Source organism: Falco punctatus (genome assembly GCF_963210335.1).
Source record: "Falco punctatus genome assembly, chromosome: 12".
NCBI classification, from domain to species: Eukaryota; Metazoa; Chordata; class Aves; order Falconiformes; family Falconidae; genus Falco; species Falco punctatus.
The window spans coordinates 20,568,514-20,595,444 of NC_137592.1; the positions used below are offsets into that span (position 1 = coordinate 20,568,514).

The 26,931-nt window shown below is 37.8% G+C and overlaps 1 long non-coding RNA gene across 1 annotated transcript in view; it reads right to left on the reverse strand.

The window, feature by feature from the left end:
- The window catches only part of LOC308072144, a 118,858-nt gene extending 101,019 nt beyond the window's left edge, over positions 1–17,839 (reverse strand). Inside the window, exon 1 of the long non-coding RNA XR_013931546.1 lies at positions 8,411–17,839. This is a non-coding gene — a long non-coding RNA (uncharacterized lncRNA). The remainder of the gene's footprint in view (positions 1–8,410) is intronic.
- Between the last annotated feature and the right edge of the window lie 9,092 nt (positions 17,840–26,931).

A 26,931-nucleotide genomic window follows, 5' to 3' on the forward strand; every position in this document is an offset into this window, starting at 1 on the left:
AGAAAGATTTGATGATCCTCCAGGAAGCAGCAGAATTTTATACAAGAGGTGTGGAAGGGATAGGATTACTACCTATAAACTCATCGTGGGGAAAGGGACAACCCAAGAAGGAAAAAAACTTGTCTGAGGTAAAGGAAAACAATGGCAAAGAACAAATGGATAAAGAATAGCCATATGTATGCTCAGACTAGATAGTAGAAATAAATTTTAATGAGAAAAATAATTTGTCTTTCTTAAGACACCTTTCCAAAAACTAACAGGAGATCTTTACCATTTTTCAAGACAGAGGTGGAGCTGTAGCAGTTTGTATAATATAAATTCTGTTTGAGAAAGTAAATAACTGAAATCAACAACACTTCCAGCTTTACCTTTATATAACTTCTATGTATGACAGGTTCCATGACTTTAGTGACTGCACATAGAACAGCATAACAAGTAAAAATTATATGAGCGTGTAGCCAGAGGAGACAAAGCAAGCGCTACCCTGCTGTGTCCACATGAAACACTTCTGAGCACGCACTACACGGAAACAGCAGGCAGGTAATTCCTTATCAGAGTGCGCTGCTTCTCAGTGATTAGCAAACATGCTCTGTTTATGGAGGTACCTGCAATGCTAGCAATGCTCTGACTGCAAGAGGTCCCACAGCCATGAGTGCCAGTGAGATGTGGAAATATCATGATTTATTCCACATGCTCCCCAAAAAACTCAAAGCACTCTGCCCATGCTGCTCAACCCACTAGGATGCTTTCACAGCAATGGCAGTTGTCTGTACACCAGTAATGAACAGCTTGTAAATTCAGCCTTGAGCACTGCTCTTCTCTACATCTGCTTTCCCTTATCTCTGTGTTGATATATTTCTGCCTTATTTACCCTGACCCTAAACCATCATACATTTTCTTTAAGGGGCAGAATCCAGGCAGCATATCATTCTTCAGATATGTAAGCAGCAAGTTACCTCCTCTGCAACACAACTAACTAAAAGACAAACAAAACTCAGTGTCTCTGGCCATATTTATCTGTGGCTTTGCAAATCAAACATCAACTGCATAAACAACGTAAGGACCAGCTAAAGGAAATCAGATGCCCTACAGAACTTGGCATATCCCCCAAAAATGTTTGAGTTGAACTATACCATAATTATTTTTAATTCTCTGTTTCAATTTCAAATTAGTTAAGGAAATTAACTCAGTACAGACTAGTTCTTTCTAGCTTGTAGAATCAAGTCATCTTCATACCACATGCTGATTTTTAGCCAGCATGCAAAAGTGAGTTATTTATTCAAACCCAAAGAACCCTTTTTTCCCTTCCTAGAATATAATGTCGCTACAAAGCCTTAAGGAAATTTGAGTTTATTCAATGTTTTAAATTCCCATAGGCTGCAATCAAGATTACGTTTGGTAAAAAAAAGTTCAGCTTTGGAACACTCATTTCACATTCGAGTCATTCTCCTGAAGTCAATTCCTCCAAGGGACTACCAAGGTAGAGTACAGGTTAGCCAATCAGACCAATTATTAATAAATGTGAATATTCTTTATCATGCAATTCAATTGTGAAACACTACTTTAGACTTTGGAGCAATAATATACACCAGTCACAGTAATTTCAGGAAAGGCAGAAGGAAGGTGTTTGATCTTGCTAACTTTGGAAAGCATGTGTAACATTTTAGCTGATATAAACCTACTGGCTGAAACGGGATAGTGTCAGTTAGGCAAACATATCTTGTCCTGTTATAAGATTTTCCATAGTTTAGGTAACTATGCCTTTCTAATTCAGATCATATTTGCAGCTGTTTGTATTTTCTAGATATCAGCCATTGCATTTTCTGTCTATCATGACATAGGATTAGTAACGAGTTAACAAAAGATTACAACAAAGCATATTTCTGTGTCCATCTGTGCCATCGCCTGTCACTCACACACCAATCACTCTTGCTGAACAAAGACCCTGAAGTAGCAACTTTGTATGTAACTTACAATCTTCAGGGCAATTCATGTAATTTTGCTCCCCCAAGGAGGGGAACTGAGGTTTTGAATAGACTAAACACTTTGGAAAATGGTAAATTCTATTGGTTACTATGCAGTATATGCCATGCAGAAATTTCCAAAACATCAGCAACATAACAATTTTCTATAATAGGCAGCAGTGTGTTTATTTGGCAACTGGAAAGAGGACCTTGTTCAAAACTTCCTCCTCCCCTTCCTTGCATATGTACGTACTAGTCAAGTATGACGGTTTTTTCCTGTCTGGTTAAATCTCTTTCTGCTGATGATAGATGAGCTATCACAGGATACACAGAACCTGATATCCTTTTCCAGATGAGGCAGTTAGTTAAATACAGGGTTTGAGTGAATCAAGCTGGATTCACATAAGAGTAATAAAGTGCTCACTTAAAAGCTGGTCTCTGCCTTAGGGCTTTTATAAACTTGTAGCAACTGCTTCAAATTTGCAGAGCATTTCAGAGGCCATCTTATTATTCAGTAACTTTGGGGGGAGGAAGCTTTTCATATTTGTGTCCGATAGTAAAATTCTGTGAATATTCTATACAATTTGGCTGAAGTTGCCCAATTTTACCAGAAGTGGCTAGTCAGAAGTGGCACAGCTGAATAATACTTATTTGTAGTTTCAATGGTTTGTTTCAGTTTGAGGTTTGCATGGACATTAAACGTTTGCTGTACTTCATAGTAGTTACAGCTCTCCTCTGGTTGAGATGTGTTCTCTATGTACACACAATACACATACCATCACAAAACTACAAAACTCCTTCAGCACTACAATGAAGTTCACATATCAAACATTTTTCAATGTCTTACTGCAATCTGATCTCTCTCCAGCACAACTACATTCAACATAGTACAGGAATTTTCAGAGAACCACCACTTTCAAAATAATCAACTATTGATTTTAGTTCTCTAGGTGGAATACAATTTTTGAAGCATCATTAAAACACATGGAAACAAAAGCATATAGACCATATAGATACTAGTCCTGAGTTAGAGGAGACAATACTTCTGAATGCTTATATAATAGAGATGTATATGTAATATAGATTTTTATACACGCACAAGACATATTAGAATATGCACATAATGTTAATTTGCTTCCTCCATAGCTCATTAAGACAACCAGTATCCAAAATTATGCCTCCAAGCTCAAATTTGCCAAATTAGACCTTTAAAAGGTTTAGTATTGCTATCTCAATAAGAACTACACAGTGAGAATGTGAAGGCAGCAAATTCTTTTCTTAACTGTCAGCAACAGATACCAGAATTTTAAGGAGTTCTTCAGAGCACTGGGGAGTGGTTCAGAAAACTCCACCTAAGCCAACTCCTTGGCAGACAACGTTATTTACTAGACTACTGCTTTAAGTGGTTACAATTGACAGTAAAAGCATAGTCAGAATAAAGGCATGACAGTTTTTAATTTTCACTTAGCACAAACAAAAGTAAAATATATTCATTTTAATGTGTAGCACTGCAAGAAAAGAAAAACAAAATAAGTGCTGGGTGTCACCTACTTAACATCTGAAAGGACATGAGAGAGGCTTTCTTTTGTAATTAAAAATAATAATAATCACAAAAACTTATGTTCCTATAACAACAGATGTTGACTTACACCATCAAAACAGAGCTTAATCATTCTGGGTTTACTATTCAGCAGTATGTAAGTTCAAGTGGAGCCAGAAAGCATAACAGCATCTCCCCCTCTCCTCAAACCCACACGTTTGATTAGACCCATTATAAGAGATAGTAACACAAGGAAGTCTACCAGTTTGACAGTCCCATAGTGAAAAAAGATGGTCAACCTTGAATTATGTACTTGATTACATGAAAGCTAAGATACCATTATAAAGGACAGTTTATATGGATTTTAAAATAGTATGTGCTTGACCATACACCACAAATAGCCGAGTATTCAGGAGAAGTTATCTTCACCTGAGTGCAGAACCACGTGGAGAGACAGAAGCAAGGAGAAAGCTCTTCTTCCTTTTCCCTTGCAGGTCCTACCCCTCTTAAGTCAAGCACGAAGCCGGCTCAGAACAGAAACACCCCCGGGGCACACTGCAAAGAGCAGAGCCCAGCCACCCCACACCACTCCTCCCCCAGCTCCCTCCCTGCCCTGCAGCCCCTGCAGAGTGATTTGGCCAGCTCCCACCCTCAGCTCCAAAGCCTGCTGTTGCCCTGTGGTGCACGGAGTTCCCTGAAAGGCAAAAGCTCTCTAAATATTTGGAGATGACTAATAGATATTTTTGTAAGTTGTTATTGATTTCAGTCGGAAAAGACAAGGTGGACTTTTTACCTTTTCTAGCCAGAGTTTTCAGAAAATAGATCTATACATAAATCAAGCACCTCTTATCTATTTTCTGCTTATATTTTGCCAGTTTTTTTGCAAGGAAGCTAAGCATGCAGCTCCCTGGGGCTCTTCTACAAAATCAGAAAATGCCAAATAGAAAACTGAGTGTGTATTGTGTGTATTTGGCTTATGTACAAAGGACTGATAAGGTTCTGTGCAAGGTAGCCCTTTGACATGATTCCCACAGTGCCAGTTCTGCACTGAAACAAGTTAACTGCTCTGAAAACAAAAAACTTAAACACACCAATGAGTAAGACTCATTCCCCATGAGCACACAAGTCCGCACCATATTTATACACTTGGTTGCTCATATAGCTGATGAAAGAAGATAAAAAGACGACACAGAGGAAAACAAGGAAAAATAACCCTGGAGTATTCAAGAATTTTTCTAAAGGCTACACCCTTGCTAACATTTCAGGAATTTCTGACAATACAGAATTTTCTGACGTGAAAGCAATTTCTTACTAAGAGTTTTCATCAAACCACTGTGGGCTGCAGTTACCACAAAATTGTTTTCTACTCATTGCATGTTATTCCATGGTGATTGGCATGATTGCAGACAAAGGATTTACATGTGTTAAGTGTACATTACAGGAAATCTCACAGTGGGGACCTGTTACTTCAGTTCTCTCATGCTTGCTTCGCATGCACACACAATACACGCACACGTAAGCACAAGCACACACTGCAAAATGTGCAAATTGAATTTCTTATCTCTGCATATTACAGGATGATAATCTGTACAGTTCCTGTTCAAAGTAATTACATGTTCAAAGTAATCACATGAGCTGTCTACACAGCCACCACTTTAAACAATGTAGCTTGAGCTTTGGAAACAAGCAACTCAAAATTTGTCATCTCAAGCTTAATTTCCATCATATGTTATGAAAGCAAGCAACTTTCCAGTGTTAAAAATCTTCTTTCCTCACCCTTCTGCGTGACCAGTAAATTGCCAACAAGCTTTTCTTTTAAATGTTGGAAGCAGCAAAGATGTAGAAAAATGAATATACCAGGTATTTTAAGATAAAAATTAATGGCAAAAGTTAGTTTCCAATATGGCTGCAGAGCCTGGAATCAATTTGATACCGTGCTATTTGAAAATTCCTGTTACTTACTATGCTATTCCTGGTCTCCAGGAGGCTTGAGGTGGGCCAACAAGAAGGGAGCGCACTAACTGAAAGCGGTACAACTCTGCCTGTGAGAAGACATGGCAGAAACAGGCCCAGCTGACTTCAATGTGAGAAAAACCTAATCCAGAGATTGTTTTACTGATGACCCAAACGCTCGCTACACAGCACCATGCAGAATGCCAAAATGCCGAGAGCTGACCCCATACTCCTACAATGTCACGGCTTAAGAGCTAGACTGCAGTTTTAAGCAAGGCAGACAACTGTGTCTTTTGTCTATGAGAATTACAATGTCATTTAGGAAATTTGAAGGCAGAATAGCTTCTGTGTATGTAGAATACGTACAAAAATAACTAAATCTAGCTTTATAAACAAGGAAAGGGAATTAGGTTGTTTTTCAGTACCTACAGTATTTATTAATGAGCATGTATTAATATGCAATTATCCTCTTGAGAAAGCAGGGGCAATTTATGTTGTATAATTTGGAGTCAGTTATTTATTGCGTACCTGCAGATTCTGCCAAGCACACATCATCATCAAAGCAGTTCTACTCCAGACTTTAGTCATAGTGTGACACATTAAGAGATGCAGAAAGGAGTAGAGGGCCATAGCTATGCTGCATGTCACTTAATTCCTGCCTTTAAGGTAAAGTACAGTAATTAAGTGCTAATGCTTACTGGAATTTCCAGTGGAAATTCAGGCAGTCACTCTTTGGCAGAGCCACAGACATTCTTGGTTTGGCAGTTCCAGAGTTCATACTGAACTCAAAGGAATTTATTTATGTGATATGAATAGATACTCCTCCTGATTGTACTATATTTTTTGTTGTTGTTCATTAATTAACATCATAGCTCAGAATTCATTCTGTAATAAATACTCTAATTACACAGCACATCTGATTTGTAAAGTTCAGGCAGCAGTTAACTGCCCCAAAATGAGCAGGAAAATCAGTTCTGGAGTTGCACAAGAGCAGAATCAGAGAAAACTTGTGAAGACACAGAATCCTGTGTTGATTATCAGATTTTCAGAATCACTGAGCATTCTTCTTCAGCAACTCCAACTGAATTAGTAATTAAGCAACATTTGAAAAACAATTTCCCTTTGATTTGAGCACTCAATACTCTGTAAACAAACTGCAAACTCCCCAAGTCTACCATTCATGCCTGGTTTTACCAGTTTTGTTTTTGCAATAGCAACTGTTCCAACTCGAAAAGCATTTGCACTAACTTGAATTTCCAACCTTACTGTTGCAAATTGTGTCAAGAGCTTGAGGTTATTCATCTGCATAATCCATTTTCAAGTGGTAACACTGGACCTATCACAAGCAGCTCACTCCCTAGTCTACACTCTTTGTCCTTGTTTCTGGGCAGGTCACAACACAGCTAGATTGGCATGAAATAAAAAACGAACAGGGAGATCCTTGGCTAGACTGCTGTAGCAGCATTTATTTTCTTTCAGGCATACCTTGCTTTGGTAGCCTGTATTTTTCTTCCTAGTACGTAATAACATGCAAAATTTCTGTGTAGTTTTTTGCTGCAACTGAGTGAAGGATAGTTTGCTAATGCACGTTATCATTACATAGATTTTTTCATCTACTGTAGACACTTAATCCTTTTTGTGTGTGTGTATTTGGCCCTTCAGGATTTGCTGGCAAAATATATGCAAGCAGAGCAGAGCAGTAATTACAGTTATAGTCATTAAAAATACATGCAAATGTTCATTTTTTCAGTCTCAGAAGTTGAAACTCCATAAAATCCAGTTTTCTTTCCCTTTCAGAGGTGTAATGAAAAACTAACTCTCCAAAGGAAGTAAAAACTTTATATAAAAAGAAAGAATCTTGATCAAAACAGTGATTTTCCATAAAAAATGGTTTCTAGTGAAAGCCTTCAACACATCTCAACTTTTCTTGGATGCCAAGTATAGAAAGGATGCTGTGACATTTTACAAGAAAAATAAATGAGAGACAGACTTGTTATCAAAACCTCAACATTTTTAATCCAGATGTTTTTAATTCAGGCATAACAACAAGCAAGTAGAAAAAAAATGGGGAAAAAGAAAAGAAGAAGAAACATTTAAATTAGCAAGAGCACATGGATCTTCTAGAAAACATGACAAAATATTTAAATTAGATGGGATAAGCAGTTTGGTGAAAGCATGAAACAGGGATATCTACAAATAAGCTAAATACTCATTTCCATATGAATGTTTGTACATTCTTGAGAACAGTGAACATCAACTAAATTAAAGAATAATACCACTTAGGGGATCTTATATTTCACTCAGAGTAAAGCATTTTATTCCACTCTAGATATTTAAAGAATTCCCAAAGGGATAGAGAGTATAACTCCAGCACCTTACAAAATATAACCTTAAGAAGTCGGAGGCTGTTTTAACACAAATATTTAGCCAGACATTTTCTGTGAACACAGTTTTAGAGGAAAAGTCTGTTGAGAGATATTACTGAAGCACAGTATCAGGAGTAAATAATAATCCTCTGAAGAAATCCAGGTCTGCTGTGTTATTACAAAAGCAGATAAACAATTGTTGCAATTTATTTTTATTTTTTAATCACCATCCTGGTTTCTACTTACATGGCAAAGTAATTTACTTATTGACTCCCTCTCAGTGCCAATACAACTTTTTTTAGGTCAGTCTGTATGTTGGATTTAGCTTTTCCCACATCCTGACCAGGGCAAACTAGAACCATACAGGCAGTTTGGGCTAAAAAGCAGGAGCTAACGACAAGAAATTAAAGCTGTTTCCCAAAAAGCAGAATACATAGTTTGTATCACGTGTGAATCTAGTAGTCAGCCTGCACCAGTATTTCGAAAGCAGGCTATCCTCTGTTAAACAAGATATAAAGACAGGATAAACAGAATAAAATTCATATATATAAATTATTGCTGTATGCAGTACAATATAGGAAGCTCACCGTACTGGTTTGGATTTGGCCTTCCAAATGTCCTTGGCTGCTTAGCACTCTTTTCAGAGCCAAACCAGGGGCATTCTTGGCTTCAGTTAAATTTGTATTAGCCCAGCACATCCCAGCCATCAGCTCCCTCGACACTGAGTTTTCTTTGTAAACCAAGAGGAAAACAGGATATCTGCAAATATAAAAAAAATCACAGCATCTTATTGTAAGCTTGCAGTACATGTGTCATTTCTTTATAGAAGCAAACCAACATGCTTACCTATCTTCCAAATTTAGGTAATAAAAACCAGTTAAGTCTCTTGGTCAAAAGAAGAGGTTACCAGCTATATATATGAAAACTGATTTTAAGCTCTGAGCTTGGCTTATACGGACTCTATTTGAAATCACTTGAAAAACTTCCAGAAGTTTCTTAAAATGCATTGTAATGATTCACGTACGTTGTAGTCATGTAGCATACATGATAACACCAAAGGAATTTTCTGCAGCGATTACAGTGAAGCTATCACATCTCTCTGCAGATACAGATTTTAGGTAAATTGCACAAATCTTATATACAGATTTCCCAGAAGCAAGTACTGTCATGCTTCCTAGCATCAAATAGGAATATGGATCTATGATAGTACTGTGATTTAAGTATACTCTGCATTAGATAATTTGTTAATATCTCATTTCTACCAACAGACCTGGATATAAACACACTAAGTAGAATTATTAAATTTGGTTAATAAGAACCTCTCAAAGATGACAACTTCTCCTGTTCTAAACAATCACCATTTTATGGGGTGAACTGTTCTCTGGAGTTGCCTATCCTTAAACCAGTTTAAGGGAGAACCCAGTTAAATAACTTCAGGTACAGCAATAAACTTTCTACAAAACTAAATTAAATTGATAAGTCCTTTGCAAAGTCTCGTTCATTCCAAAACAGGGCATAACTAGGCCTGCACAGAGTTGCAGAACAGAAAAAACGCTGTTTAGCCTTCTACCCCACCGTCTCTGTCATGACATGTGTGCATTATTTGTGCTAAGAGAAGTATGACGGAGGTTGTGTCCCTCTAGGAACCCAACCCTGACAACATGAGATATCAGTTGTCTTAAATGGAGGAAGGAAAAGGACACAAGTTGATTTTGCAGGACAAAAACTTTAGAAGCTCTATTAGGAACATTTACCCTATTTAAAGTCAAACTACAAAGTTATAGCCGGTCCACCTTATTTAGAAGTGCCAACTGAATACTCATCAGCTTCAATGGAAACACAATTCCCCCTCAACTCCCTGCTGTCTAGCACAAAGTCAGTCTGTGTACCACCTTCTAGCTGCAACTCAGACTGATTTCAAACAACACAGTCCTTTTCCAAATTTGGGACAGAAAACTCAATTCTATTACATGAAGAAAAGTTTGTAGAATCTATGGCAACAACATAAAGGACTGAAAGCATCATACAGTTATATCCTGTTGCTTATACACTGCACTTGAGTAAAATCCTCACTATTCACATTTCCAACACTCACTATTCTGAGGATGAGACTAATGGCACAATTTTAAGGTGGTTATGGCCTACAATACTTTCTAGCTTTGTTACACAGTTAAACAGACTATGAGACAACTCTACAGTCACAGGCTGTTATTGATTGCCCAGTTATCTATGCCACTTCCCCCATTTCTAGAGCAGCTGTAGAAGGATCAAACCTGTATGATCACCCACACTACTCAGCAATAAAGGATTATTAAGCTGTTCTCCTCCCCCAGTGTAGTGCATAGGCAAGAAGAGTAATGAACAATTAAAGCTAATTTGAAAGTGGATGACAAAACTGAGATCACCAGCACATATGTAAAGATCTGCTTAGCTATAGACAACACAGTAACTTTTATGCTGTCCCAAGTGTTGCCTACAGCTAGATATTAAATACATTACACTCATTTTCCTTTGCATAAAGAAGCATATACTGATAGAAGGCCTAATGATGTATTTCAGGATTATTTGCAGATTCCATAAGATCTTGTTATTAATTAAAAAAAAACCACCTGAACTGAGAAATGCTATCACGGTGGGGGGTGGGGGTGGAGTGTTTCCACTCAAGTTTATTGAGGTTTTCTTCTGGGTTAAGTGTATCAATGAGACTGGGTTCCTAGAAAATATTGTATAACAATTTATATAGATCAGTTCTCAAGACTAGCCTCAGGTGTTCAGGCATCCTAGGAGAAATAGCTGGGTTGTGCTTGAAATATTTCTGGGAGTTGGAGAAGCAGGAGCAGAAGAGTTAACCTGAGGAATAGATTAGTTTACCCTTTTGTCATCACCTCACCCCACAAAATTTTTTCAAACACAAGACAAACCCTGTCTAAATAAATGCAAGTAGCACATGCTCTTCATGCTAAAATGTCAAGTAAGGGTTTTCACTGAAACTTAAGTTCAGCAGTCTGACCTACTACAATGGGTTTTTTTAAATCATATCCTAAGAAGAGAAAGGAGTAGGTTCAACTTAGATATCTCACTCGTTATTGCATTATTGTAACACCATAGTGACTGTATTTTGCAATGACACCAAAAACCCACAGCTTTTGATTCTTTCTTTCCAGAACAGATCTAGTAGAACTACAAAGGTACAGAGGGGGACTACCTGCATGATCAATGACATGGAACAGCATACCTACAAGAAATCATTACATGGATTTGGACTCTCTTTTCCAGACTGAGAAAGTTTTCATAAACGTGTATAATATTACTAGCACATTCAACGTTAAAGGGGAAAAAATACTCACTATGCTTCTTGCTACAAGAACTACTGAAGCGCAACGAAATATTAGAGCGGCCGGGCTTAAGCTTTCCAGGACATAGGAATATTCTGTTTACTACAGAGCATCTTAGACATAAGAGGATAAGCCTATTATATGGTGATGGCTCTGACCCTGCAGTTCAAACACATGGAGTTTTTTTACACAAGGAACTAGTGTGACTTTCCAAAATGCTAACAGAGCATCTTTAGCCACACACATTTAGCCTCTATTTTAGGCTCTATTAATCAAATCTTCCAGACTCAGAAAAGTTTTCACTTGTAATCTAAGCTCTCCATTACATAAAAATTCTGTTTACTCCAAAGCATCTTAGACACAAGAGAATAAACCAATTATGTCATGATGGATCTGACCCTGCAGTTCAAGTAAGGGTTAGATAGAAGCATTTCACTTGCTTTTATTGGATTTACCCCCAGCCTCCAACCTTTGTTTAGGTAGTTAAGTGTACAAAGATGCAATTCTATCAAGACTGTTGCATTATAGAATCCATCTCATTGAATCCATTACTGAATTTTTCTTCTTGGAAATTCAGTCAAAGAAAAAAAGATACACAAAATGCGTCTGCTGTTTTTTTCACAGCTCCAAAGAGGTGTGCTTACTTGTCAACTTTTACATCATTGCTACATTACAGGAACAGTTAAAGATTGCAGCTTCTGGACTGAAACTGCCAGGGTAGTCCTGCTGGTCTTGCAGATTTCTAGAAAGAAAGGCTTGTAAGCTAACAGTGTTAAGTTTATAATTTTCATAATTTTTAGGGGCCAAAATTCAGATAACAATGAAAAGCAAAGTTTCCTTCTTGGAATATCAGTGGGTTACTCTACAATACTGATAATGAGGTATGTGTATTGCAGTATAGCCACGTTTTGCCGTTGTGCTTTATGTCACTTGTATGTAGCTAGAGAGAACCCTCAATCTATGAAGCTTTCTGTCTAAATAAATATAAGTTGGTGGTTGTAAATAAAGGAGTTACAGAGATGGTCCATTAGTAAGTAACTGGCAGAATCAGAATCAAGGTATTCTATTTCCAGAAGATCATATTCAGTATAGTATTAATTGAACCACAAAATAAAACTCCATTGGTTCCAAATAATCTGTTTATATATAATATATTGCTACTCATAATGAGTCATGATGAAAACTACTGCCTGTTTTAAAACATTTCCCACTAAATCCATGAAATACAACTGTGCCAAAATGCAAACCCACAAAGCCTGGGACAAGAAAGTTCTTTGCTTTTTCCTTCAGCACCTAAAAGTTTCTTTCATGCCTACCGTCGAATGCTGCAAGGTGCTGCCTTGCAGTCTACAAAGACACAAAATATACTACAGGAACTATAAATCTCTCCCTCACGTACGCAGAAAACTAATTTCCCATATTGCTTGTTCCAATCAAGTCTCTGCTTTTCATTAAGCACGGCATATAATTCAAAAATACATTTGGGATACAAGTTTGAGAATTTTCTGAGAAAGACCCTCAAGTGGCTGAACAGTAAGCCAGCTAACCTTGCACTCCAGCAGAGAGATTTCTAAGAGCTATTTGGCATAAAACAACTAAATCTATTAAATTATTTGTGCTCAAGCCTAGTTACAACTGTTAAACTCCAGATTTAGATCGTATATGCAGCACTGGAACTTAAAACCAGTCAAGGGCATTTGAATAAAGGCTATTCCTAACCTCTGTGTGGCCTCCAAATGGCCACACAGACATTTTCACATTGGAACAAATGTCTTTAAAGACAGTTCATCCCTCTGTCTCCTCAGGTGTTTTGTCAATCTATTTCTAGCACATCATTGTTCTTTGCACTACAGTAGTGCCCAGGAACTCTGCCACCAAGCAGGGCAGCTCCGAACAATACTGACCAGGACAGTTCGTGTTCCCAAGAGCTCATGTGCACAGAAAACAAATCTCCAAACAGCATCTGCTACATAAGAGATATGTTTAAGCAACGTGAATTGTAAAAATCCATTATACTTACTTGTTTGCAAATAGCATTGGCTGATAAATGGCATCGGTATAATTGATAAATGCTAATATGACATTATTTCTGCACGTGTTTGACAAACTATTAGACAATGATGTTAAATGGGACATTATTTTCAGAACTGGCCAGAGAACAGAAGTTATTTTAAGTTGTCTTAATTTGTCTTTAAAGCTTTTACAGCTTAATGTCCATTTCCATTCAGAATTTGGACGAGGTGTAAAATGGAGGGAGAAATCTTCCAAATATTTTGCCAATGCAGTTTGGTTAGTGTCTTTTTTCTTTAAAAAAAGGGAGAGAAATGAATCAGGTTATTGCTTTAGATAGAATATATCAACTCAATTCTATGATTCAAAAATAATTCCTTTCCATTTCTTCCATGACTTTGAAGGTTATTTCTTCTCACACATTTCTACACTGTACAAACAATTGCAATATTTTACATTTAAGACTCTAAACAACAAATTAAAGTCTTAAGCTCTCACTAAGCCTAGACCCAATTACTACAGGAATTAGGTAGCATGTGCATGTTTACAACAGCAATTTTGGGGCTGTGCTTTCTCTAAATTGAAGAGCTTATACCTTAAATCCTTCTCTCATCTATGGCAGAATGTGTCCAGTACAGTCCCAGACTTTTAGATAACTATCTGGACTCTAGCAGCATTTGCTGGGGCCAGTGTTAGTTTACCTACATATAAATGTTAGTTAAATTCATTAGAAGTTTTATTTTTGTAAGATTATTTAGGTAAGCAATTAATTGATCTTTAAATTAGTGCCAATATATACCCCCCATTTCCTGTGGGTATCATCATAATGGCTATGATTAAGGTGGTTGGGTATTAAGAAAGGGATCTTACTTTGGGAAATAACAACAAATTAATGGTTACCTAAGCCTTTAAATTCAATTGAACACAGTAAAAATAATTAAAACATATCAACTGCAAGCAGAATATTAGAGACTCCCAGCAGACACATTTGGAACATTCTCTAAAACCCCAGAATGGTTTTAAAACACTGTAGTCTTTATTAGCAACCACTGTTCTTCAGTTCATTAATACAAACTAGACAAAGAAAGCAAGGTTAGAGGTAGGATTTCCTACCACCTGATCTGTTTCAAATTGTGAAAACAAGGGATAGGCAAGGCGTTATAATAAAACTAACCATGCCCCCTCCAATTTTGCAGACCAATTTGTAGCAGATATGTCATTTGCAGTTTCAGTCCAAGATAGGAAGCTTCTTTATTTCAAAGAGAATTTTTTCTCCTGTTGTTTTGGCTTACATCCTGAAGTTGACAGAGCTACCAAACCACCTCACATCTTACTCGGTAACTCACAGAAGTTATCTTTATTTACAAAAATGGGCAAAAATATTTTTTCTTCCTTATAATCAAATTTAGAGACTGACCTATAGCATAGATACATACTTGCATACATACACGTAACAAGAGGTATTTTCCATACAAGTATTCAAACAGAATGCCTTGCAAATAAAACCATTTCTTTACGACTTTCTAGCTATTCTAAAAAGTAACAAGAAAAAAAATTATAGCTGCAGATGATACATACACTGCCTTCCACTGAACATTGAAGTCTTTTATTATGACTGGACAGGGAAATGGCAAGTTTTCTTTTAACACAAATTCCTTCCCTTGGCAGTTTTTTCTGTCTCTCTGTCATGTTATTTTAAGACACTTTCATTTGATCATTCAATATTTTCCACCACTGACTAGGTGATGAATAGCCTTGCCACCTGGCTCAGTTTCCCATACCCTCTCCCAGTTTGAATATTTCTTTAGACATGAAAGCCAAAGGAAATGGAAAAACTGCCAAAGGTATTTTTTAATGCCTTCAACAAACAAAAATTAAAAAAAAAAAAAAAAAAAGATTCTGTACAGACATGAAAGTCAAGACCCTCTCTGGGTCCATCTGTTACTTCTTGCAAGAGAGGAGGCATATGCTACATTTTAGCCAAAATTGATCTCAGCAGAATTTTAAGGAAAAATATTGATTCATTCTCAAACCGTTGTTTCTTCAGGAATCTATTCTATCTCACTGAATCCTTTTCACATATTTTAGTACTTTCTCAGCTTCCTGTATGCAATCTTTCCTTTCCTGCTTTTCTACTTCACTTTTTTCTTTTATTACCATTGCTAAAGTAACAAGCTGCTTCTGCTATTCCTATCTTTCAGGATGCTGCAATGCCCGTCTCCTGTAGTTTCATCTCTGCTTCATTGCAGCTTCTTTTCCTTTAACTTCCAACTCTGTGTTTGCACTTTCTTACCATGTCATTCTACCACATAGATATTCAAGACAACCCTAAAATAAGTGATCCCCATGGATAAAACACTTTTATGGCTCATCTTCCTACTTAGCACCTAGCATACTTTATTACTAGTTCTAGGATATATCTACTACCAACCATCAAAGAATCTAAACACAACGACCGTCTCCACCATCTAACTCAAGGCTGACAGAATTTTCACAGCTCCCTAGAGAAGAATCTGCACTTCCTGAGGATGCTTGTCCAGTGTAACTACAGCATCTTACACATACCTGAGCCAGGAGTCACAGTTGCTATTAGTTGCTATACAGTTCCCAGCAGAACTAATTTTCCATAAGCAAAGCACAAGTGGACACCTTGCAGTACACCCTTTGATAAACCTATGCAAAGCGAGTGTGCAGTGGGACTGGATACTTTCACAAATCCTTTGGACTGTTAGACTACAGCAAATTCAAAGCAAGGCTCAATTAGACTAACTAGAACAAATCCAAATCTTAAGGAGTTTTCTATGGGTTTGTGGTTGGAGGAAGAGAAGAATAACTTTCAAACTGAGTTTTCAGTGAAAAAGCTCATATATTATCCGCCTCCTCATATCGCATCTCCCCTCCTCCCAAAAAATAAAATAATAAAAAGAAATAAAAATCAACCAGTGTTGTTAATTCAGGGAGAAAAAGTTACATATATATCCCAGCTCCAACTTCTAGATCTTAAAAATGTCATTGTGATGCTTCATGGAAGTTCTCACCTGGTGATGTCAGACTATCAGCTTCCTCAAAGGGAATACACTTACTGTGATCGGTTCTGCAGAAAGGGATGAATGTGTTTCATTTTAAGAGATTTTTCCACCTATTGATCATGACAACATATAAAAGAACGAGGATACAAAATAACCTATTTACAGTGCTTAATAGCCATATTGTGAAGGTTTTTTTTATCAAAACTCACATTTTTCAGAGAAGAATAGGCTAGTATGAAACTTGGATTTTGGATAACTTTTTGGTTTGGTTTCCTCTACCCATCACCGCTGAAATATTGCTATGTGGGAAAAAGACTTCCTCAGGAAAACTAGTCCCCATCTTCAGCTCCATCTTAACAGTTTTTTCATTGTACCACTAGCGTGGCTGGACCATGGAAAAGGAGCCTGCATTGTCCTGAGAACATTGTAACAATTATACTCTAGTCATACTAAACTGTTACAGAACCTTCTGCAAGCTTCATAAAAAAGCTGCAGGGAAAAGCATGGGGAAAAGGACACAGTTAACATCCCTCTTGGATTTTCAGATCTCTGCCTGCTTATTCCAAGTCTATAAGACTAAAGCAGTTGACATGAACCAAAATGTTTAGTCTGCTCCAAGTAAGAGCTGCTGAATGCTCCAGCTTAACAAGGATTGCCTGTACCTTGGCCCAGGTACCTGGTCTGTACCTCAGGGTACTCTACTCAACAGCTGCTATTTTACCTTTACGGCCTTGCTTACTGCTCCAGAACTAAACTACATCTGCATGTAGGTCTGCCCTTCTGAAATTCTTCTAGACAAAGTAAACTCAAACCTTCATTCTACAGTTTTGTTCCCTGAGTGCACTGGGTCTGGCTGAAACCCACAGCAGCCCTCGCAGCGCTGTGCTTGTACTGGTGACTGGGACGGTGGTGATCACACACCGGTGTTCTGGCTGCTGCTGAGCAGCGCTCGCACAGCACCAAGGCTGGCTCTCCAGCATCCCTCCCCTCATCAGTAGGCTGGGGGTGGGCAAGATCTTGGAAGCGGACAGAGGCAGGACAGCTGACACAAAGTGACCAAAGGGAAAGATAAGAGAACGGAGGAGGAAGGAGGGGCATACATTGTCTATTACATTTGTCTTCCGGAGCAACTGCTACACATACTGAAGCCCTGCTTCCTGAGAAGTGGCCAAACACCACCTTCAGATGGGAAGTACAGAACATCTTCAGTTTTCTTTTGCTTCTGCACACACAACACTTGCTATTAGTTCATTAAACTCCCTTCACCTTGGCCCACAAGGGTGGGGGGTTTTCCACCTTATTTTCTCCTACCCTGTTCTGCTGAGGAGGATAGTGATAGCAAGGCTTGGTGGGCACCTGGTGTTCAGCTAATATCAACGCACAACACTCAGGCATAAAGTTTAAGGATTTTTTTTTTTTTCCCTACAGAGACAGGTTAACACAGCTTATGTGCTGCTGGTCTCCAAAACAAGAAAATCTCTCCCTTCTGCTATAATATGATATAGGTAGTATGCCATGGTTTTCACTCTTCGTCATAGTTCTACCGCTATTCCTCCAACGAGTATTCTTTCTCATTTAAAGTAACAAGTCCTTTCATATCAGGACTTTCAACTTGGGTATGACCAAATCGGGGGGGGGGGGGGGGGGGGGGGGGGGGGGCACAGCATCTTGTTCTGATAAGAAAACACAGATTTATAGCTATTTAAATCTTGTTTTTAAAAGTGGTAGGATAGTCAAATTTGATCTATTCAGTAAACTGGAGTTGACAAAGTGGAAACTGCAACCAGTCTCTATGTCCATGAGGTAGAAGTAGAAAGTAATTTTATGACAACTTTTGGGTTTTAATTGGACCACACTCTTATCTTCCATTAGACTCAATCTAATAAATAAAATGTGTTCTGTAAGGTGGTTACCTCACTCATGCACAGATTAAATCATAACATCAGATGTTCCCACAGATCTGGGTGGCAAACACTGATGAACACCAAGCTGGTAAACACACCAACACTCCTAGATTATCCAGATGTAACCATCTGTGAGGGTTTGGTAGCAAATAGGCTGTGTTTGCATTTCTGTAGAAAGGCTTTCTGAATATTCAACTCCAGTTTTCACTTAAAATTTGGATATACCTCCTGTGACACCAGTACTAAACAATACATAGAGCACTGACACCATTTTACAAAGATAATTTAGGGGGAAATTAGTCAGAGAAAGAAAAAAGAAAGTCAGTGCTCAAGTTAGCAATATTGTGGCTACTTGTGAAAAATACCCTATTCCAGTGTCTAGGACATCTTATATTTCAGGTTCCTCTTTTGCTTGTTAATGGAAAAGCTGCCTTCTGCTTTTCTGCAAGGACTTTATAACGTATCAAGAATAACTATAACTTCACTGCCCAGTAGCAATGGTCCCTTACTAGAGCTCTGAGTTACACTTCAGCCCTACTCAGCATCATTCACCTCTGGGCTGTCTCCACCACCATCTCTTGGCTCAGAAGGGCTCTGTCTTTCTTGCTTTGTTTGTATTAAGTATTTACAGAAAGATCAGCGATGCATATCCTACTGAAGAGATTCCTTGCTATCAGAGATATGCTGCCACCAAAAAGAAAGCACAATGTTTCCACCAAACCAATTCAGACCACATCTTTTGGCTAAAGAGACCCACAACCCCAACTATGTTTGGTGCAGTTTCCTCTCTCTATGCACATTTGTGTCTTGCTCTAAGAAACCAGGTTTGAATGGTTTAGTCATAAATCACAACATGCAATTCACAAAGTAGCCTAAGAGCAATCATAAATCCTTTCATTAAAATACAGCTACTGCCAGATCTGAATTTTGTTCTTTCATTTTTCATCTAGTTTCCTAGTTTTGATTACAGCGCAAACTTCATGGGCCTTTAAGGAAATAAGCATTTGTATGTTTATATCCAAAAGTGCAAATAAAAGGAATAAAAATTTTATAGAAATCTGTGTCACAAAGATAAGATGTAAGGGGAAGAAAAGGGGGGAGAAAACTATAACCTCAAGGCAACTTCTAATCTAGAGTTATAAAAATTCTTTGTAGTTTTATTAATTCCACTACTTAAGAAAAATCTGCAGACTGTTTTCTGTAAATGCTATACGGCACCTAACAATGTATCAGACAACAATTAAGTCGGCAAATGTGCCCACAGCATTAGAAACACGTTATGAGAACTGTAATGTGTCAGATGAATACCGACCTACAAGCCAGTCTCACCTAACATGCTAGGTCTCAACTAATAGGTTTGAAATGCATATTCAGAGTAAAGAATACATTTAGCAGGAGGACCTTATGAACACATAAGATTTGCTCTCATATCAAATAAACTGCGATACCCAAACAGCACTGAGATCAGGACACATTTTCTTTTTAGCCACTATGGCACACAATGGATTTTATCCTCTAAACTAAGAGCTCTCTGCTTCAATACAGAAATCACTGCACTTAACATGGTTTTAAACCAGAGTTCAGTGTGCAAGGCAGAGGTGCAGAAAGAGAAGAGCTACTTCCTACCATTAGAAACAACAGACACATGTATGTTTGTTTTAACAGCCATTAATAAGCAGCTATTTACCAAGAGAGAGTAAACACACCACCTAGTTAGAAGAATGTTTGTTTTCACTATATGACAGATGTGGAGAGTTTCATGTGTCCATTTTTACAGGAACAGGCCTCCAAACATAGCTTTAACATCAATTTGAGAAACCAAGCCAAAAAAGAAGAATGCCCAGCATCATGACAAAAATTAACAGGTACTGCGTATAGAGGTAGTATATAAGTGGAAGTAAACTGGCTGACTTCCAGGGAATCAAGAAGTGACTGTAAAAAATAAGAGACTTTCAAGGGGGGAAATACAAGACAAATATTTGTAGAAAATTCAGAAGCAAAATTTGTCAGAAAAAGATTACCAAAGTGAACTTTGTAGATGAAGAAAGGTAACACTGGACATTATCAGTGTTAGAACCTACCATTAACACCCTAAGAAAATACCACCTTTTACATTTTTTTTTCCACAGCTCAATTCTATAATGCAACACCTAAAGTAGCACGTACACTGAAAGTATTTAGTTGATAATGAAACATAGTATTATTATTACACTCAGAGGATTCTAAAACAGCTGTTTCTGTTACACTGCTGCAGCACCTCAATAGGTTCCCATTCTATTAAAGTAAACCCAGCAGAAGAAAGCCTACACACTTCAACTTAGGCAGGGGTTTGAAGTGATTAAAGAATTTCCTCATGTTGTTGCACAGTATTTAAAACAAAACAACAAAAAGCCCCATATGTTTCAATTCCAGCCTCTTTAGCACTCACACAAGTATGTGCAAACAGTAGTGGGTAAGACAGGAAATTATTTCTATGACAAAACCCCAAACATTCTCTAAACAAAAGTCAGGATTTCCAAAGAGAAAAAGATTTCAGGAAACAATATTCACAGTCTCATGCAAAGTGGTAATTAATTGCAAGCCTGTATGCTTCACTATACAACATCAACTATTTTGATTTATGAAAGAGCTCTCTGCCAGCATACATGGCACAGATCAGTTATGGATATCTTGCAAAAAGACCCAACAATCATACCTAGAGCTTTAGCACACAGGTGCAACAGATGAATTCCCAAGGTTCCACACATGGGTTTATTTTAATATCCATCCAACTGCAGGATATCAAACTCTTCTCCAACAACAAATAAAAAACTTCCTTAAAATTCCACTTAACAAATCTGTTTAATAAACAGGTAAAAAATGCATACAAAAGCACATCCAAATGTTTCACTGTATGTTCAGAAAGGTAAAGTGAATACCTAATCTGATTGCGCATTGCGCATTAAGAATACAATAGGGGAAAAAAGTTACAAACACAAGTATCAGCCATTTAGGCTACAGAAATAACACACTTTATTAACTAAATTACATAGACGTTATATGCTTAGGCATACCTAGATATTAATTTATGCACTAGAAGGAAGCCTGAACCATTGAAAATAATAGTCAGAGGTCAAAAATTATCAGGGAACTGTTTTGAAAGATCAGAAGATTACATTAGACTAGAGAATTAGTGCTGGAACAAAACACAGCAGCTTTCACAAATTAAGACCCTCTCTCACATGCTTGGACAGACTACATGTAACTTCAGTTGCTTAGGGCAGCTGCTCAAATGCTGTCACTTCAGGCATTTAAATGTTCTGCTAGCTGCTGTTCAACACTAATGTTACCACAGACTTCAAATGCTCCAACCAGATCTACAGAGTCAAAAACCCAGAAGTGCAGTACTTTTCTCAGGCACAGAGAATCTGAGTCCCATTCCTTAGACGTGTTCTGGACATGTGTGTCAGCTCTTGCTAGGAAAGGCCAGAGGCAGACCACCTGTATTGAGAGGGACCATGCAAAGACACCAGGAGTCATGTGGCACAAGCATAGGTGTCTTCATTTAGGACAGTTTACGTTCTCAGGATTTGGGAGAACAAAACAAAGCTGCAAAACAGTAACTATAACTTACCTATTTTTGCTTCCAATGAAGGAAACAGATTAGTCTCTCTTCTGCCCAAGGGGTTCTTGGACCCTCAGTCAGAGGGCAAGCAAGATCTGAGATGGTGGAAGCCTAAACCGAGTAAAACAGTCTAGATCTGTCTAATGGAGGTGTCACAAGCAGCTCCCCACTCAGCAGCTAGCATCTTAGATGCCTGACTTTCCCCAAGCCTTGCATGGGAAACACTGTTACTGATTACAGATGAGCACCCACAGCCTCCACTAGCCAGAAGCAGACATCCTACACTCTGCAACAAATGTGTTTGAGAACTCCAAATGTTTCTGCCAACTTCTATTTACTTTTTCCGCTACTTGAAAATCAAGAGAGATGTTACTGCATTTCACATTACCCATCAGATGCACAGAAGAAATTTTCCTCCTCTACTCCTGAAGTTCTTATGTGTGAGTCTGGCAGACCAAGACATGTTTGATGAGATGTTTTTATAGCCACTAATGCAATAGGATACCCATTTCAGGGAGACATCACATTACAACAGACTCTGAAAAAGAAGCCATCTCTAGATACCGTCACTGATGTAAAATAAGATCCAGTGGCAAAAAGCATTAACTTTGGCCTCACCATACCTTGCATTATTAAAATATTCCTCAAAAACTACACATTTCCAAGAAACTTGGTAGCTAATTCTGAAGGTTAGTTAATGATGGACAGTTCACATCAAAACCTGTGATCCCAGAATTAAATGGACAAGGCAGAAATAAACAAGACTTCGTTTATAATTGAAATTTCAGATTCCTTAGAAGTTCTTGCAATATCCTTAATCATAATTAAGAAAAAAAAAGTCCTTGAATAGGTAAACAACAAGCTCTGCAAACCCAGGCATGGAAACTGGACAGTACAAACTTTAAAAATGTGAAAATCTCTTACAACATCAACATTTTGGCTAGGTTTGTTAGGAAGTTTCTGCATAGACTGGGAATTGTTTATGCTTTAAATATTTCATCTTTAAATATTTCATCTTTTAACAATGCCAAAAAAATAATTACTTTTCAGAGATGTCTTTACAGAAGAGTAAATAATCACCTTAACTACCAATCACACAAATTACATAAACAGATGCCTCAGTAGTAGTTTTAAAAGCCTAAGATTCACAATTTTGCAATATGCAGCAGCAACAGGATGTAAGACTTGCAGTTAAATTCTAAAGAGTGTAGATTATGAAGGGAGCTTTTGAGTGTTTTAGGGTTTCTTTTTTGTCTACAAGAGATTGATTCTGAGATCTTCCATTTCTGCATGCATGTTCCCTTGAAATACTTAGTGCACTGGCATCTAAATGCATAATGAACGTGTACAAAAACACATAGCCACTTGCCTGGGAACTTCAGCACAGAGGATGAGAATCAGGAAAAATAATTCTCTAAACACAGAGGTGCTACAGGACTGAATTTAATTCAAATCAAAAGTTCATTAAATTAAAAAAAATTGCCAGAATCCTTATTTATGTGAGTTTGCTCTACATGTGCAAATTACTGTTACTCGAGTAAGAAAAAAACCTGAAATGTACTCAAGCCACTTAGCTTCCATTTCCTGATAAAATTACAGGGAAAAAACTCCCAAACTTTAAGAGGACAATTACTTAAAACGTAGTACTTTTTCACTACTAAATAGCAAATACTAATCAAATTCCACCACTTCACTAAATTTCTGCCACAAGATAACACCACTAAGAACTCACAATAAAGCAAAGCTGAAAGAATTTCAGAAATATGGCTTTTTCTGCTGATATCTGCTTCTGACTGCTTACTTCTTATTGACAAATTTCACCATGTAAAGAATGTCTTACCATGTTTTAGAGCTCTAAAAAATTCGCTCCACTCTTCACTAGAAAAAGAGTTCATGTAGGGCAGTATGACAAATTAAAAGTGATTTGCCAAGTTGCTTCAAATCAGATTCTTGTCCAAATGCCTCCTCATGTGTGTGTGCAGTGAAATAAGCCATGCACCTTTTCCAAGTCTTACATTTGCTCATCTAAAGCTCAGTCATTCCTCTCCCATTTGCAGCTGACAGGTTTCTCAAATTTCTGGTTGCTGTCCTGAGGAAATTTTATTATACCTAATAGATCTTATTTACAGTTGCCACCTGTCCCTGACCACTGCTGGAGGGCAGTGCCATGGCAGGCAGAGACCCTGACTGCATTCAGCATCTTAGGCTTCAAGCAGCCTGCCTGCCGCAGTAGGCAGATACCGCTCGCTTTAGGGAGATCGATGCAGAGGGAGCAGGGAACATCTGAACATAGGCAAGATCAGCAATGATCTGTTATCCTGGATTTCAGGTGCTTCCTATTGTATTTACCACATCTTCAGTCATTCACCTAACATACATTTCTCACCTTTTTTTTTTTTTTTTCTTCCTGTAACTACCACTTCTTTCCACAATGCTTGGCAAACAGATGAATTCCCATGCAGCTCTCAACCACGCACACCTTGGGAACTACACTTCTGCAGCTTACTGATGTGGTATTTATTCTAACAGCTAAACCTCAGCAAAATTATATTCCAGGAACATTTCAGGAAATCCCTACCCCAGTCTGCAAAAATAGTCCATCCATGTTTCAGAATACAAAGGTTACTGATACTTCCACACGCTTCTCTAGAATTTTTGAAGTATTTCAGCATTTTACACAATAGCTGAATATTTTCACACTTTCTCCATGCATCAACAAAGACAGTAAGTTCCTTAAAAGGGAAAGTCAAAAGACTTTTTATGTATGGATCCAAAAGAACAACAGCAGTGTATCCCAAGCTGGAGGCAGGTGTGCCTCATTCTCAGTTTTGCATATTTGAATTTAATTGTATTTCTATTCTAAATGAAATAATGCATGGCAGCGCTGGATTTAGACATCTCATTTTTTTAAAAAAGCTCTTTTGCTTTTAACTTGTATCAGGAACAATTATGGAAACCTCTCAGACAACAACCTCTACACTGGGATAAACGTCATTTTTCCTTTTCTGATGTTATCAAAAGATTCTGTGTGTTACCTCAAAAGACAAGGAACAAAATATTCTCCCAAGACTTTGCTTCACATTTTTATCCCAACAGTATGTATTCACACACTTGAACAGATTGCTTGCACAGGACCATCTGGAATTATGTCCTGCATGCGGGGCATTCCAAAATTGCTGTGGGCAGCAGCAAGTGGGTGGTGGTGGCTGAGGAAGCTAACACTAGCAGCCAGTTTTAGGGGGGTTCCTGCACAGTGTCTCTGTGTTCTCAACTTACTATTTTTTTAACAGCTACAAGATCTAATAGACATAGCATTACTGTTCCTTATTTAGAAAGGTTTGGGAGTTCTCTCAGTACCTGAGAAGTTAAAAAAAATGAGGTTTGTATCCATTTCTTATTCAAGGTCACATAGCAGTATCAGTGGTGAGTCTTTGTCTCTACTTCTCTCTTTTTTTGCATAGTGACTCATTGTATTCAAGTAGCTACTGCCAAAAGTGTACGGCTATTGCCAAATCCAAGATTACACCACTGATGAAGTCCTGGACTAACAAGAACCTCAAGAAGCTATCCATCCCTGCTCTTAGAATGCTAACCCATCCATCACAATCTGTTTAATCTTAATCTTTTCTAAGTAAACAACTTAACCTTTTCTAAGTTTTAGTCTTTCATTGCAGCTCATGTTTTCCAATGCTTTCATTACTGAAGTTCCTCTCTGGATTTTGCTAATTGGTCTACATTTCTTAAGATACAATTTTCAGCGGAGACTGCACAGTTATCACCAGAAGAGGAGGGATAACCAGTTTCTCACAAATTGTCAGGTCTGATATAGTGTATTGTCTGTTCCACTAGCCTAAATCATTAATGAAGTCAACACAGACTTCAGAATGCAGCCAGGTATGACCTCACCTAACATCCTTTCTTGCATTGATAGTATATTCACAAAAAACTACATTTTTCCTAATCAAAGTACATTACCATCCAAATTTCTTTAATTTTGTTAGAAGAACACAGTCTTGTAGAAGTGTGAAAGCCTTGTCGGTTTGCAATAGTGTTTCACATCAGCTTTACTTTGTCCATTAGACATACTATTTCTGGAAAAAAAATGTCAAAAGAATTGTCAAAAACTTACTACCTCAAACCAATGTCCCCTATTTTTATTATTATTATTTTCCAAATAAAAATAATGTGTTCCCATATGCATTTGTAAATCACAATTGCACCGATCTGCCTTACTTACTTCTTTCCCCACATTCCATGCTGCTACTGTTGCTGCTTTGAGGAAAAAAATAAACTACGAACTTTATGTAGTTCTTTAGACCATCCACACACCATGCATCCCCATTCAAAGAATGCTTGCCTTGCAAACCTACTGAAGTTGACTGCAAGAATCATCACACAGCTGATAAAATGAAGAATTCAATAAATTTTCATTTAAGAGTAACTCTGTCAACTTAAATGTCCAAAGGACATTTAACACGATCATTCCCAAGGCCTTTAAAGAAACCAGACAAAGTGTAAGAGTATAACATTGACTAAAGAAAAGCAACAGCATGGAAGAAACAGTCAGGTCTGTGTTAAGAACTGTGCTGTTCAACATACTCATAAGTGACCTGGAAAAGGGAGTAAGTAATGAGGTGACCAAATTTGCTGACGAAACAAAGGTATTTAAACCAGGTAAGGGGAACAGCAAGCTGAGTAACTGCAAAGTAACCTTGATGCAGGTGATACAAAGAACATGTGTGCTGTTATACTTTTAAGGGCGCTTTCTCACATTTTTGCCCTCTCCAGACAGTATAGGCCATTTTCATAACCGTCTTTCTCTTCAGATGTATTTTGTGTAACATTTAGAAGAGTTTACAGCATTGTAACCTTGGGGCTGGTGGGTAAAAGGCAGAAGGGAGAAGGAAAACATATGAACAGAAATCAAGAAAAGCACATTCAGCACAATGTGTTTTGGTTCTTTGTGCCACCATTCACAAAGGGAAGGCATATTGTAGAAAAATTATTTCAAAAGGTATTGGTACATTCTGTGCCTTTTTCCTGTAAAGTAGGTACCACTATACTCCATGCTCTCTCCATCCTTCAGTGGATCTGTTCACCTGTTCAGATCTGTAAAACAATGTATACTAGCCCATAGCTACCTATGTGTTAGAGGCATATTTAGTTTCCAATAAGCAGGATGTTGGAGTGACTTTCTGATGCCACACATGGTCCCATCCTTCTCAA